The sequence below is a fragment of the Dipteris shenzhenensis genome, chromosome 5 (assembly GCF_047967505.1).
Source record: "Dipteris shenzhenensis isolate YYH24624 ecotype China chromosome 5, Dip_SZ_1.0, whole genome shotgun sequence".
Classification (NCBI taxonomy): Eukaryota; Viridiplantae; Streptophyta; class Polypodiopsida; order Gleicheniales; family Dipteridaceae; genus Dipteris; species Dipteris shenzhenensis.
Genome location: NC_141600.1, coordinates 36,825,047 through 36,841,704, shown reverse-complemented (window position 1 = coordinate 36,841,704; position 16,658 = coordinate 36,825,047). Strand labels below are relative to the sequence as shown.

Here is a 16,658-nt window from a genome sequence, read left to right as displayed (position 1 = left end):
CATGGGCCCCGGGTGCTTCCCACATAGTCAACCAAGTTTTGTATATGGTCCAGTTTGGCTTGATCAGCTACCTCGTAATATATATAACTTTTTTTGGAAAAAAAAAGTTGAATACAATTCATCAGGCCTGCCCGAGCAAATTAAAAGTTGAGAGAGAGAGAGAGAGAGAATGATGGGACCAAAATAGCAACAAGAGAGAAAGGGGGATGAAAAAGTGGAAATCGAATTTTGCTTCTTAACTCACGAACCATTAATAAGTCCATGCCAGGTGTAGGCCAAAAAGTACAATAGTCCATTTAGCATTATGCTTGGTTTGATTTTAGTTTACTAAGGACCATGCCTTAAAGGTGTTAGGAATAAAGATGATACTATTATGTGGGTGGTCTAACTTCTTTATATTTTGTAACATCATTATATATTTAGCATTGATGAGGTTTACATATCCCACTCTCTTTTGGAGTTGTTGTTTGACATAAGGGTCATAATTGGCTCATGGGTAAGAAGTTATTTATTGGGCCTTTGCCTTCTTGTAACAAAATTGTTTGTGAATTCATCAAATACACCAAGGCAAAAGACCTGTATGGGAGGTAGGGACATGTAAGTCGTGCACTTCCACCTTTGCAAAAAGATTGCGAGCACTAAGTTACGGTCACAGTGAAAGGCTACGCATTTTCTGTAAACAGTGTGAGTCACTATAGGAAAGAAATAGTAGCATATAATACAAGTGTCATGCATGCTTAAGTTATAAATTTGAGAAGCGGATTCAAAAAGCGACATTGAAATGAAACGTGAATAGGCAGAGTGGCGAGCATACATTGGGCTTATGGCTGCTTGTGTGTGACACGAGCTGCACTGTGTCTGAACACAGCCGGTCACCAACGGCATCATGGTCTCCACGTTCCCGTCAATGCTTTGACCTTCCGCAAATACTTCCTTGCAATAAGCTCCGTGCTAGTAAAACGTATTTCTCTGCAAACAATCCAAACTAGGCTTGACGCCAGTTTGGATTGTTTGCACTGTGTCTGAACACAGCCGACCAACGGCATCATGGTCTCCACATTCCCATCAATGCTTCGACCTTCCACAAATACTTCCTTGCAATAAGCTCCGTGCTAGTAAAACATATTTCTCTGCAAACAATCCAAACCGTGCTAGTAAAACGTATTTCTCTGCAAACAATCCAAACTGGGCTTGACACCATAGCTAGAGGCTACGAAGCTGGCGTAAACACACATACTTTTTTTCCTAGTGAAAAAGGCTTACACTCATATACATCAGTATATTAATTAATTCATATTATATTTAATTAATTTAGTTCATATTATAAATCTCCTTATCTATTAATTAACTCATATTCTATCTCGTGACTTTCTTGTAACATTATATCATTTTGGGACCCCTACACTCGCATATCCATAATTCAAAAGACATGCCCACTACACCTTGAGTAAACCTCCTATTGTTACATCAAATTATGAAGAACCCTTACAATAAGTTTTATTTTCAAAGGCTTTCATTGCTCAACGCTACTAGAAGGTGTATGTCCTTGTTATTGTAACAAAGTAATGGCTACTAGGAGGTGCTTGTCCTTGTAATTGTAACATACTGTTTAAATACATTTAAAGGATCCAATGCTTCACCATTAGCTTTTACATCTTCATTGGTAGTGGTTTCCTTTAACAATTAAGTTCATGTGTATTCATGCCTTGATTTATCATTAAAGGTTATGATGAGTTCTATTTTTAAAGACAAGGGGCTACTCCACATGTGCATGGCCATTCATCATATGAGACCCCATCAAGGGATGACCATCAATATCTTATACATGTTGTATAGAACATGAATTATTCATTTCTACTATTTTGGACCCTACCTTCAAGACAACAACAAAAAGGTAAGGAAGTTTGAAGCTTCCAAACAAAGGAGCAAAACAAAGTTGTTTAGGTAAGGTAGAGCAATCCATGTGAACTTGTCACCCCTTGAAAGGGTTCATAATTCATAAAATATGTGGACCTAAGCCTCTCATGCTCAAGAATGTCGATGTGTGTCCTTGGGCCCACTTGTTGAGGATGAAAGTTTTCACTATAAGGTCATATCCCAAATTTGAAAAGACCTTAATGAATGATAGAATGTGTGTAAGTGATTGAGAGAGAGAGAGAGAGCTGAGAGAGAATATGTTTCTAAGGGCGAGCTCAGATGGAGCCACGTATTGGTCATTCTAGTCTGCCAAAGCTTTTAATTGGTTATCTAATTCTTGCTTGGTGCTTGAGTGAGGGAGACTTATCATTGGACATGTCCTTCGTGGAATGGGCATGTGCCACCTCATGAAACAAGGATGGCGTATGTCCCATTTGAACCCAACCTGGAGTTCACATGACCCGGTGTCCAACCAAGACCTCGCCCATAGATGTTTGCTTGCTCACAATGTTTATATGTAACTCCCAAGAGTTCACTTGAACTGGTGCCCCAATCGTCTAGAGCTGCAAATTTATGGCAATCCGTTGTACTATCTCGTCTCAAACGATCAAACGCAGAGTAGGTGATGAGTAGAGGACCAGTGCATGCAACGGAGGTGGGCAAGGCTACCAAGCCCACCTTGGTAGAGATACAGCTAAGCTTGAGGCATCGAACCATCTGAAAATGCACACAGGTTCTCAATGGCGAGAAGTGCGTCCAGGTTGGTGTGTAAGGCTTTTAGAGTGGTGCTAAAGCAAACTTTAGGCTAAAAAAGCCATGTTACTGCCTATTTGGACACTACCTATTTGGATTCCTCTCCGAGTGCTTCGAGCTAATTTGGTGTTGGCGTTGTTTTCAAAGTGCAACCCAAGCAACTCTCTTATGTGTTTCCCACCTTTGTCTCTCTGTCTCTGTCTCTCTCTCTCTCTCTCCGTCCTTTCTTTGCCTAAATGACCATGCAATCTTGAAATTTTTCACTGCAACTGCAAGCTCCAAGTGTGGAACTCCCTTAGGTCATGCACATGTTTGCAAGCTACAAGTGTGGAACTCCCTTAGTTCATGCACATGTATTGCTTGATCTTTTCTCCACGGATGGACCATGCTGGAGGAGAGGATTCTCCCCAATCTGCTCTTTACCGTAGAGCCTCGTCCTTGGCTGCCTTGTCTATGTCACCTTTCTGCTAGTTTTGCTCACATACACACACTATGGAGCTCTTCAACGGGGCACCCATATGTCGTTTTCTCTTCACGAGACAACCGACTATAGGAGAGACCACACAATGCCTCTTTTCACAGTTTATTCACTGGCATCATTGCAGCTTTTGCGAGCTTGCTCTACCGCAGTCACCAGCAGATGTGGGCTCTGGCGTAGGGCCATATCTTGCAAGGTTGAAACGATGCCCAGGATGGCTGCTTGAAGCCGGTTGTACTCTTTGTCTATGAGCACTCGAGGATTTGAGACTAAAAGTGAGAGACTGATGAGAAGGAGCTGGAGCCTTTGAGACTGAGATGGAGGGAGACGGAGAGAGGGAAAGACTACCCTCGTGTCTACTATGGCACGCCTTTGCTTCCATTTCAACCATTCTACGTCTTATGGCCCATAGTCCACAGCTTTTTTCTTGCAGTCTTCTCGACAGTTCGTGTGTCCTTGCCAAGCCTAGACTTTTCACATTCTACATCATATAGTGTCCATCCTAGCCACGGAATTCCTTCCTTTAATTTCTTGGATCTTCCTAAGGATCGTCCACAACAATTATAGGCGCCCACGAATCCGTTCTTTTCATTACAGAGACAGACTTTGCAACAATCTTTTTGGTTGCAATCCTCGAGGATCGTTCCCTTGTAGCTCCTGGCTCATTATAAATACCCCTTGCGGTCCGAATCGTCCTGTGTCCTTCCTCTGAAGCCAACCATTAGCTTGAATGTCATGCATAATCTATGAACAACCTTCTGTTCCTGTGCTACCTGTTAAGCTTTGAGGATCGTGATACCACGACACTTTAGTATTCCTGCAGTTCCTGGAGTGATTGGTAAAAGTTTCAGCCTAGACACTAGGCAAGGTAGAGTAAAGTTTGCTTTGCTCACCTAGCTATGGCACAAGCCGAAGGGAAGACGCAGTGCCTTCCAATCCGTTTTGCGATTGCAGCGATTATTCCTCTGCAAATACCATGCTTGAGTACATTAATGTCCAGCGCGGTAGAGACAGATGCTTCCCTGCTCCTCATGGCAGGGAAGCTTCAAATGTTTGTAGACAAGCTGCCCATGATGCCTATGATCAAGGGTTTCGACGAAAGAGACGGAAAGTTAGTACCAGCAAACCTCACGATTGGCATGTACATGAAAAGATGGGTAGGAACGAGAAAACTCTTTCTTCACTTTCATTTTCTCTTTCTTCACTAAAACCGTTTGAATAGGAACAGAGCTAGTCGTCTGGCATTTCATTCTTTCCTGAGCTCAGAAAAATGTTTCGTATCATGTCATTTATCCACTTATCAAGTTGATTCAATTCTTGACGAAGTCTTCTGATAGTTCAACATTTGGGCAATTGACTGATAACCGCATAATTTTATTGGAATTGCAGAAATTTCACAGACATGCGTCCATCCAAGGTCTTCGCATTTGGTACTTCCTCACAGAAAGCAACTGTTCCTGGACCGACTATATTGGCAATGAGTGGCGTGGAAACATACATCAAATGGGAGAATCATCTTCCTTCGAGCCACATTTTCACCGTAGATCAAAGCTTGGAAGCTGCAAAGCCGAGCTCCGGGATTCCCACAGTGGTACACTTGCATGGCAGCGTAAGCGAGCCTGAGAGCGATGGTAACGCACGCGCTTGGTACACAGCGGGCTTCAAGGAGAAGGGAGAAAACTGGAAGAAGGAGGTCTTCGTTTACCATAACGTTAGACACACAGGTGACATGTGGTACCACGACCACGCCCTGGGATACACGCGATTGAATCTATAGACTGGCTTGATCGGCGCTTACTCAGTACGCAATCCCTCTATCGAAGATGCGTTCGGTCTTCCAACGGGCAAGTACGATCGGCGTGTTCGACAGGAGCTTTACTCGGAGCGGTGAAATTTACATCAACTCGACAGGCGACAATCCATCCATACGTCCGGAATGGCAGGCAAGCTTTCTGTAGATGAATGGTTATGGTTTGGCATTGTTTGCTTGATTCTCTCTAGTCCTATAACGTCCTTCAGAAGGTTAAGATTTTGCATCGTTCGGGCGGGTTCTCGTCGGTATGTGCAACGTTTTGAAGGAGGCATCGTAAGCGTAGATCAGTGTTCGTTCTGGATGAGATTTTAGATGTTAGAAGGTTAAGATTTTGCATCGTTCGGGCCGATTCTCGTCGGAGTTTGCAATCCTTTGAGATGGAGAAAGAGATTTTGCGTGAGTTCCTTACGGTGAATTTGCAGCTGAGTTCTGGTGAATTTGCAGTTGACGTTCTTGTTGAACTGCAGCCCGAGTATTTCGGCGACGTAGTCATCGTCAACGGCAAGGCCTGGCCATACTTGAAGGTGGCCCGGAGGAAGTACCGCTTCCGTATCATCAACGCGAGCAACGCGCGCTTCTACCGCTTCGCGCTGGACAACGGCCTCAACTTCACGCAGATCGCATCGGACACCTTCTACTTCGACAAGCCCGTGGTGATGAAGGAGATACTGGTGGCGCCGTCGGAGATAGTGGACGTGGTGGTAGATATCGCGGAATCACCGATGAAGGAGGTGGTAATGACGAACAGCGCGGTGTATCCGTTTCCGGGCGGGGATGCACCCAACGAAATGAACGGAAAGGTGATGAAGTTCGTGGTGATGAAGAAGGAGGTGACGGACGAGAGCAGGGTGCCGGAGAAGCTTGCAGAGGTGGAGAAGCTGCAGATGAACGACGCCATAGCCAGGAGAAGCATCGTGCTTTACGAATTCGACAGTCCGACGGGAGATCCGACGCATTTGTTGCTTAATTTCAAGAAGTTTAGTGATCCGGTGACGGAGAAACCGACGGTAGGGACGACGGAATTGTGGGAAATCGTCAATCTGACGCCGGACAACCATCCATTGCACGTTCATTTGGCCGGATTCCAGGTGGTGCAGCACCAGCAGCTCAACCGTACGGACCAGCTCGCCAGGTGTGCCCTCAAGCACCTCGGCGTCAACGCCTGCCGCGTGTCCGACTACACCATCGACCCGCCCGTCCCGTCGCCCGAGAATGAGCGTGGCTGGAAGAACGTGTTCAAGATGCAACCGTCCTACCTCACCTCCATCCTCATCCGCTTCTCCACCATCGACTTCCGCCCCTTCCTATTCGACGCCGCTGTCGATCCCGGCTACGCCTACCACTGCCATGTCAGTACTCTCTCTCTCTCTCTCTCTCTTATCCGTTCCATTAGCACTATTGATAGTTCTAGCTTGAAGTCTCTTTTAACCTGCACAATCGAAAAAACCCTCTAGTTGCAGAGCAAGGGCAGGTCAAACGGTAGGGTGTTTGCCTACTGGAGCTGGCTGCCCACATTCAAGTCCTCTAGGTGTAGCATTGGTCTTTGGCTAGGGCGCCCCTCGTCATGAGTGGGTGGTGAGTCCAGAAAAAAAAAACTGCCATTTGAGGATGTATATATATATATATATATGTCTTTTTATTTCCACACACACACATGGCCAACTTTGAGCAGCCAATATCATGTGGCCTACATTGACAGGCAGCAGAGGAGCATCCCAATGGGCAAACACCCAAACTGCTTGAGCCATCTAACATTTTCTATCATAAATGTTGCCGCTGCTTAATGCTACTGCCTCTTAAGTTGTGTACTAGAGGGGACATCATAATTGTTGCTTCATGTCAAACTCACTCCCATAAGATCTTGGTGGTCTAAAACACATGAACACTCCCATTTGCACACTTTGCATGCTCTCTCTCTCTCTCTCTCTCTCTCTCTCTCTCTCTCCACGTGCATGTGTGCGTGTGCACACACGTCCCCCTACCTTTTAAGTCTTCTAAATATCATATAAAAGAGAATCACAATATCTAGACGAACATTATGCTTGATCTTTGCATGACATTGCTTATCTACTTTCATCTCTCTCTTATTGCTCCAAGCTAATACTCACTTTTACATTGTGCAGATCCTTGACCACGAGGATAATTCTATGATGAGACCTTTTCATCTTGTTCCTTGATAGAGCATTTATGAACACATGTGTAGAGAGTAATTATTAAGTTTTTGCCATGGCATCTCCCATAGTTTATGATTTAAATCCCAATTTAGCATGCATGCTTGCATGTTTTAGGTTTTGTTGTTCTAACTTGACATCATTCATGTGTAGAGATCACATAGGTCTATTAAAGGAGAAGAAATTGCATGCAAAGAGGTATTATTTGGTGTAAGATAAACATTTCATGTACTATTCTTTAGACACAATGTTATTTAGGTGCATAGAATCTTTTATTTTAGCCTACGCTACATACAACAAGGATGAAGACATGTGTTAAGATTTATACTCTTGTTGTGGTTTAAGAAATAAATTTACTAAAATGCCAGTCTTTGAAATTTGTGGATATTTCTAATTTCGGATGACGTTTTTAGTTTTAGATGACTTCAATGATCAAAGTATCATTAGAACCATCATAAACACCGTACTAGTAATTTTGGGAAAATCTCGATATTTTGGAAAAATGAAATAAGGAGAGAGAACCTTACACTCTCCCATTTTAGGATCCCTTCCTCATACTCTTCTCATCTTTCTAGCCTTACACTCTCCCATCTTAGGATCCCTTCTTCATACTCTTCTCATCTTCGCTCTAGTAGAGTGGATCTCTTGTTTCATACACAGTCACTGTGGATCTTTGGTTTGTTGCTATATAAATTGTTTCATTAATTTTGGGAATCTCTTGTTGCATTTATAGAGGCCCTTATACTAAGACTGCCAAATTCAATTAATTTTGGTTTTGTTGTTTTAGACAACTTAATTTAGAGTGTTTCATTAATTTTGGGAACGATGCATATGATATTTATTTATGTCTTTGATATCATTTTAATAAAATAATTGAGATATTTCATTAACTTTGGGAATGAGCTATTTGTTATGTAAACTCAAAAATTTTGCTCAATTGCAACATTGCACAAGCCACCTACTCACCTTAAATTATTGAGTATTTGGCAATGAAAACCTGAAAATTTATTGCAATGCCATAGAAGAGAGTTACTTTTATTGAATTATCAACACATCTATATAATAGATGGAGAAAAAGTATAATGCCATTTGTTTAAAGCAGTGTCTTGAGTTAAGCTAACCTTGTTATTCATCATGACATTGTCAATGGCCATTGTTACACATTCAACCAACAGGAAGACAATGATCTTAACTACTCAATACAAGCCAAAATTTAAAGACAACACCTTAAGACTATTCAGTGTTATCTCAATCTACACTCTTGTCAATTACCTTATCGATTCCTACTAGGCCTGCTTCTGCTTTCTCACACACAGACGGTGGAATTTTGATCTTCTTGAGATTTCCCCCCCCCTTTTGGTGTCCAGCTCCATACTATTAAGTCTGCTTGCTCCCAACGTGTAGGATCCTTGTCATTGTAAATCCAAAACTTCTCCCAACAATTTGCATACACTTTCTCCTCGCTGGCATTCTTCTTACGGGAACATGGGACCCAATTTTGTATCAATACCATATTGTATTCTTTAGAGAAAGTGCCAGATTCAATGTTCGACTTGGCTACACCCAACCAAATTGTATATATATTGTCGCTTGGCCTCACAATAACAAAATCACCCTTTTTTACATCTATCAGAGGTTGAAATGTATCTTTGGGCTTGTTACGTTGTGGACCATAGTAGTGGTCTTCTAGTGCCTTTAAACCCATGAAACCTTCTTTGTCGATGTTGGTGTTCAGCTCTACTACATGTGTTGTTTTAGGCCAAAAGCCTAACATATATTTTGACTTTGCATAGTTGGTGTAGGTTCTGACAATGCCTTGATCATGTTTTCCCAATATTGTATCACTGGCATTACGTATATCGAATAAGGATCTAGTGAGCCTTTGCCAATACGACACTTGTCCCAATATTTTATATAGTCCTTTATGCCATTCACCACTTGAGCACTAGGCTTTTAAGTACTCACACATTGGAAGCACTATCCGCATCTGGCAACAAAGGTTTTCTAAGATTATCTCTTTACGCAACTCTATGCTACCACCCTTTGGCATCCAATAACCTTGTGTGTGATTCATTTTGTAGTGCATTACTGGAATGTCATCTTGCATGAAAAAACGAAAATGCAGTGGCTTTGAATGCCCAATAAGCTTATCCTATTCTTCACATAAGTAACCATCAATAAACCCTTTGAAGTCTGTAACCTCTGTCATCATAAAAGTTGCAGGCCTTGAGCTTGTGCACTCATTGAAGGTTTCCATAAGATGTGCTAGAATGAGAGAATGACGTCCTCAATTGCTCTAAAAAATGACTAAACAATGCATCAATATCTTCATGGGTATGAATAACCATTAAGAAACCCATCTCTATCATTAAGAAAACCCGCCTAGCAACCAATAGAGATAGGTATGTAAAAAGATATCTGTTTTTGTTCAGAATCCACTGTTGTCTAATTGCAACAAGAGGCAAGGTGGAAGATTTTTGAAAGCTGAAGTGGATGTGTTATGCATACTTATAAGTATCTATTGAGCATTAGGATTTGACTTTTCATCCATCGATAGATGAGTATCCATGGCTATCCTCAAGGTTACACAATTTAGGAGCTGGCTCGAAGTACTATAAAGCACTGTCTACAAGATCACCATACTCATGTATATCTTCTCTTTCCAAGTTTCAAAGGCACAATGCTAATGATCCCACGGTAAAGTTTGGGTCTGCAGGCCAAAGACCTAGGGAAAAATGTCTGTATGCTTCTTGTCCATGTCCCATGTGTTAGCATTCCAGTCAGTGATATTGGCAACTGATATGACTTATTGATATCTTTTGCTCTCACTTTGAGCCTCGGTATGGCTATCTTCTACTGATCCATCTTATCATGTATGATGCATAAGACTTGCTGAGGGTCCTTCTATGATTTGTAATTATGCCATGAATAGTATACGTGTTGACAACTCATTTGTTGTTTCATATGCTCTCTCCTCTCTTGAAATAGCTTTTCACATTCCACTGGCATCTTAGTTGCACCCAATTTCAACTTGATTGCACTGCAAAGGCTACACTTTGAGAATGTGATTGTTTGAGAAATCGAGTCATGCTCGAATTGAAGGTTGATTTTGGAACTTCCTTGTGCCCTAGAGTTTTCATGGTCAAATTGCTCTCAGCATTATGTCCACTTGTTTGTACATATTCTGAATGACGAGTTGTGTCTCTCTCTTGCCATCAATTGTTGTTCGATCTTTATGGGGCATCCTTTCAACACCGTTATTCACAAAGTCATGTAACACAGCTCTTGCCATCTCCACGTGATTCCATCCTTTTCTAATGATGCCTTTGTTTCCATGCATGGCATTTTTGCATCCAGCATTATGTTGTTCCTTGTACCTGTAGTATGAAGTTTTAGAAATTGCATGCAATTCATACCATGCCCTGCAACATATTTCCCTCCGTCAAAGCTAAACAAGTGTGACACAACACCTGTTGAATCAATCCGCATAGCATTAAAGAAGCTATTGAAGATATAGGTCATTTGATTCTCCAAGTTCATGCTCTAAAACTCCACTCTCATTTGCAAAACCAACCACGATCCGCAATCTGGCAACACTTCAACTTGCAACAATCTATAAGTACCACTTGTTGTACATCTTCGTACATACACCGCTTCTTCAAATTGCATTCAATCTCCTCTCTACCCTTGCGATTAACCATGTGATATTTTCTTTTTGTGTGAAGTGGTTCAACATTCAGGCAAGTACTACCACTCCCATCTTGTGCTTTGGAATTTCCCAACAAATCATCCATGCATGCTTCATAGACAATGGGTTGTAACAGTGAGCCATCCTCAAATGTGATTTGATCTATAGGCCATGTCTCTAGAAGTGGAACAGAAATTTTAACCTTGTCACTACTCAAATTCTCTGAGTGTGGTATGATATCTTCAACTATCAGTCCTATATCATTTTCACCCAACTGTTGGAAGTTTACAACCTCATAAGGTTGTACTAGAAACACCACCCCTATTTTAGGTGTTTGTGTCTTATCCCTTGCGGCCCACAAAAGTACTTTTCGCTCTCTCCATGTCTCCCGTACATCATATCCATCTGATCTGCTAAGTTGCATACTGATATTTTGTACATCCACCTCATCCTCCTCTATAGTGCTATCTTTATCATAGATATTGAATTCTTTCATTTCCCACCTAATCGTGCTTCCCGCCGCATCTCCAAGTTTGCATGTATCCATTGTTGGAAATGGAAGTTCAATGTCCGCATTAAAATAAACATCAACTGACACAAATACACATGAAGAAACCATTTGCACACCTTGACATAAGCCACATGCATCATTGTTGAATACTGTACCGTGTGCAACAATAGTGCCCCTAATCCTAAGCTCCACCATTTCACCATTGTTGAGCACATTGCCTACAAAATGTTCATGTGTCCAAAATCATTCTCTCGACAGGGAACAAAAGTGCAACACTGGTTTTAAAATCGATCTTTATCTTTCCTCCCCGATGGTGGAGGATGAAAGTTTAAGATCAAATTTAAAATCGATCTTTATCTCTCATACGATGTGGATTTCAAAATTCCTAGATTGATTCAAAATAGATCTTGTGCTCTCATGCCTGATGCCGGTTGAAAGTTTAAGAGTAGTTTCAAAACCGAACATGATCTCTCATGCACGGTGGATGATTTTAAACCGAGCTTCATCTCTCATGTCCGATGGAGGATAAAACTGATGAACATTGCTATCTTATACCTCATGGAGGATGAAAGTTCAACAATAGTTTTAAAACTGATTTCAGTCCCTTATGTCTAATAAAGGATAAAATTTCTAGAACGGTTTTAAAACCGATCATAGTCCCTCATGCCCGATGGAGGATGAGAGTTTAAGATCGGTATCAAAATCAATCTTGGCCTTTCCTATCCTATATGGAGGATGAGAGGCCAAGATCGGTTCTAAAACCTGATGCAGGACTCCCATGCGTGCTGAAGGATAAAAGTCAAAGATCAGTTTTAAAACCGATCTTGGTCTCACTTTTAAAATCGATCATGGCCTCTATCATGTCCTGTAGAGGATGAAGTCAAGATAGGTTTTAAAACCGATCATGGTCTCTCTTCAGGGATGAAAGATTTTATTTTATTTCTTTATTTAGTATTTTATTACGATCATGGTCTCTCTTCAAGGATGAAAGATTTTATTTATTTCTTTATTTAGTATTTTATTATGAAAGCTAAAGTATATTATCAGTTTAGTGCTAGGTATATAGAATACTAAAATTTTAATAATAGATTTTAGAAGATCGTCGTATTTTAATATATTAGTAAAATACATATTAAAATATATTTATTTAAAGATATTTTAGTAATAGACTTTAGAAGATTTATACATTATAAATCTATTTATTTAATATTTTATTTTAGAGTACATGATACTAAAAATGTAATAAAATATTAAAAATATGTTTAGCATATATCTCCATATCATCATTATTTTTAAATTAAAAACTATAATACTAAATTTTTTTATAAACTTATTCATATAAATATTTGTTATTAATATTTTAATATATTAGTAAAGTATATGTCAAAATATATTTTATTAAAAGATATTGTAGTAGATTTTAGAAGAGTTCACTCTATAAATCTGTATAATTCATATTTTATTTAAAAGAACTTACTAAAAATGTAATAACATATCTTATTATACTAAAAAATGTTTGAAATATATCTCCATATAATCATATATTTTCATAATTAAAATATAATCAATACGATTTAATAAATAAAATATTAATACATATTTTAAATATATTCTATATTTATATACTTACACATTTAAATATTTGTTATTTATTTATTTTTTAATATATTAGTAAACTATATATTTAAATATATTTTATTTGACAATATTTTAGACGAGTTATTAATTAACGTTTTAAAATGACCTAGTGTTACTAACCTTAACGTTATAAACTAACCTAAACATTTAGAACTAACCTAACCGTTATAAACCAACCTTAACTACAACCTCCATGATAGATTTTAAAACTGATCTTGGGTGGAGGGATGAAGAGCAAAGGCTAGGCTCTTTACCTCCCAACCAAGATCTTACTTGGACATGAAAGGCCTTGCATTTGCTCTTCATCCCCCAACCATGATTGGTTTTGAAACCAATCTTTTGCGGTCTTGAAAGATCTTGCCCTTGCTCTTTAGCTTCCCATCAAAGATCGGTTTTGAAACCGATCTTGATTAGAATGATAAAGGAAAAAGGCCAAGCCTTCCATCTCCTAACCAAGACCTATTTCAAAACTGATCTGGGTGAAATTGAACTTGAATTTGGGGGCTAACATTCACCTCCTATTCCAAGATTGGGTTCTAAAACCGATATTTGTTGGAGGGATGAAGAGCAAACACCGGGTCTATCAATTGCCCTTCTTCACTCAACCATGATTAATTTTGAAACCATTCTTGTTCAGAGTTGAAAGACCTTGCCCTTGCTCTTTATCTCCTCCTAATCCAGGATCGGGTTCTAAAATCGAACTTGATCGGAGGGATGTAGAGGAAACAGTAGGTCTAGCAATTTCCCTTCATCCCTCAACCATGCTTGGTTCTAAAATCAATCTTGTTCAAACTTGAAAGACCGTCGAGGGATACCAAATCAAAAGGGTGGGGTATCGATCAAGGAAATGAGCATAGCGCAAGTTCCCACGTTTGGTAAAGTCGGAGAAATCATTCAAGAAAAGGGCACTAAAAGACTAGGACCGACAATGTTCCGTTGTTAATTGGGCTTGGAGGACTCCATGATATTGTCTTTGCAGCATGAAATCTTAGAGAGAAAGGTGATATTATTTGGTTCCAAGGCAACAAGCATCAAAACCATGGAAGAAAGGTGCTGGGAAATGAAAAGTGATAAAGTCCTTCAGCCAGAGATTGTTACTTACCTTAAGGCAAAGTCACAAGTCAATATGGGTAGAGTTGGTAGGAGCTAAAGCTTTTTAATGATATCAGTGATGATAGGTATCATAGTATATTTAGGTATTGCAATGAGTGGTTGAAAGACTGCTTCAATCCTAGCAAGCGGACATATATGATGTTACCTCAAACTGCATTGACATTCCTTTCTTCGATACATAACTCTAAATTGGGTACCTCCGGTCAGAGTGTGAAAGAAATGCCATGGAAGACTATAAATGCTGGAGGCAAGTTAGAGGGACTAGAGAGTGTGAATAGATACATAGAACAACGAAGAATTGGAGGAGTTTGCTCTTGATATGCAAGCACCTCTAGAGCAGGACTGGAACGTGTCTCTCTTTGAAAATTTCTTTAGAATGCTAAATGAAATAACACACGAAGCACCCAATTATGGATTATTCGCCTTTGTTTCAATATATTTGTTAGAAGTAATCCAAGGCCTAGACTTGCAATAGGCTTGCAATTCAAGTATCAGGTGGGTGCGTATGACACAGTCTTCAAAAGGTGCTTTGTTTAAAGATGCCCTTGGAGATTTGGTTGTTTCTGGCATAGTTTGCAGCAAAGGATCTTGTGATGCAATGATAAATCAATTAAAGGAGAATTCGACCCAGCCATCTATAAGTTTTGGCTTATTTGACGAGGATTTTGAGGACGATGAAGACAATGATCAGGACAAAGCTCCCAATTACATGCGGAATGCAAACTTTTTCTCCTCTTTCATTCAGTACTTCTATCGGCCAGATCAATGTGTTGTGGATGCACTCATAGAGGGAGTTTCTGCCATAGAGTCATTGAAGCTAAAAAGAAAGGCACTTACGTTTATCACCGGGAGTCAAGATGAGATTGAAGTGAATGGAAAGTGCTCAAATCTAGTCTCCACATCTAAAGAATTGAGAGTATGGGCAAACCTAGAGGATGAAACTACAAAAAACCAAGAGGAATCACATGGTGTAGAAATGCAAACTTCAACTGAGCTATTATTGGCAGCACCGACAGGTGTACATGACCAACAAACCCTTGAGAGTCTTGAGAAAATGGCCCAGCAGATACTTGCACCCAAAGAAGCAGGTCAGAAGTCATAAATCTTCAGTGATTTCAGAGGCATTTATGTAAATTTATCTTTTGGATTGTAATGAATCATTGAAACTAATTAAGTCTTTCATAATTGAATTGTTCATGTAAATTTTGCAAGTAATATATTATTATGTAACTAAGAACTATTATTGAACTTAGTCCATCATCCCCTACCAACGATGAGAGGATATGATTGGTTTTATATCCGATATTGGATTTCAACCTCGGTACAGAGGCTAAGATCGGTTTTAGAACCGATCTTATGGACTGCCCACACAATAGAGCATGAGAGTGAGATGAAAGACTGTAATTGATTTATAATCGATCTTAACATCTCTCACTTGGTGGACTATGAGATCTTGAAAACCGATCTTCTATTTGGAAATGTAACAAGGAATTCATTTTTTATTAGACATCTTCATAGTTTTATGTGATATTTATGTTGATATGAATTTAGATTTGGGTATGGAATTTGCATTTGGGATATGATCAATGCCTTTTCAAATTAAAATACAAATTGGAGATGAGACCCTTGTGAAGATTGGAGATATAAACTAATACACAAAAATAGTTAGATTACCATTGAAAATGCGAATGAGAAAATAGAATGTAGATTTAAGATTACATTTTTAAATGTAAGCATGGACAACATCCATTGAATTCTAACTTCACAACTTGATACTTTTGCATGCCATGACACAAATGGAGATCCCCTGCATATAGAAATAACACAAAGAGAAAAATCAGATGAGTCAATGGAACACATTCAATGTTCTCCATCTGTGAGAACAAAGAAATTACTTGTACTTGATCTTAATGGAATTTTGGTCCTCAAGTCCAATAAGCCTTCTGATCAACACAAAAGCATACATAATTTTAGGAGAACATGGATTGTGCTTTGAAATGGATGTGTTCAATTCTTGGATAGATTGTTTGAGCACTTTCATGTCAGCATATGGTCAACTGCGTTAATCAAGAATGTGAATTACAAGGTTCATTTGATGGAGAAGCTTGCAGAGAAACAATTTCCATTCTACAAAATTATGCGGCAAGAGCAATGCTACAAAGGTCCACTTACAGAGATGTTATATAGACCAGACAAGCCAGGTGTTCAATGCATGTTTAAGCCCTTGCTTGCCATTTGGGCAAATGATAAAGAGTTTAATCCTACTAACACCTTGCTTATTGATGATTGTCCATTTAAGAGGTGTGTAAACCTAGGGGAAAATGGTATATATCCAAATACTTTTGACATAGGTGACACTGATGATTCGTTAAATATTGAACTTCTCCCTTATCTCCTTCAATTGAGAGATGTGTCAAATATAAGAAATATTATCAAGCTTGACCGTTATGGCAATGAACCATTACATACCAATCATCATCAGTTTATGTATTTCAAAGAAGTGACTTTGGAATGGGAGGAGTTCACTAGAAAGACATAAAACACTATTTGGAGGAATCTTCTCCAAGCCAAAAGAT

General features: G+C 39.6%; 1 pseudogene across 1 annotated transcript; it reads left to right on the top strand.

Annotated features, from left to right (window-relative positions):
- The first annotated feature begins 4,047 nt into the window (after positions 1–4,047).
- On the top strand, positions 4,048–7,459 carry LOC147901970 (multicopper oxidase LPR1-like; annotated as a pseudogene). The gene is made up of 4 exons (XR_015540980.1): positions 4,048–4,259; positions 4,538–5,091; positions 5,429–6,310; positions 7,085–7,459. The product of XR_015540980.1 is annotated as a multicopper oxidase LPR1-like (transcript).
- Positions 7,460–16,658: the final 9,199 nt, after the last annotated feature.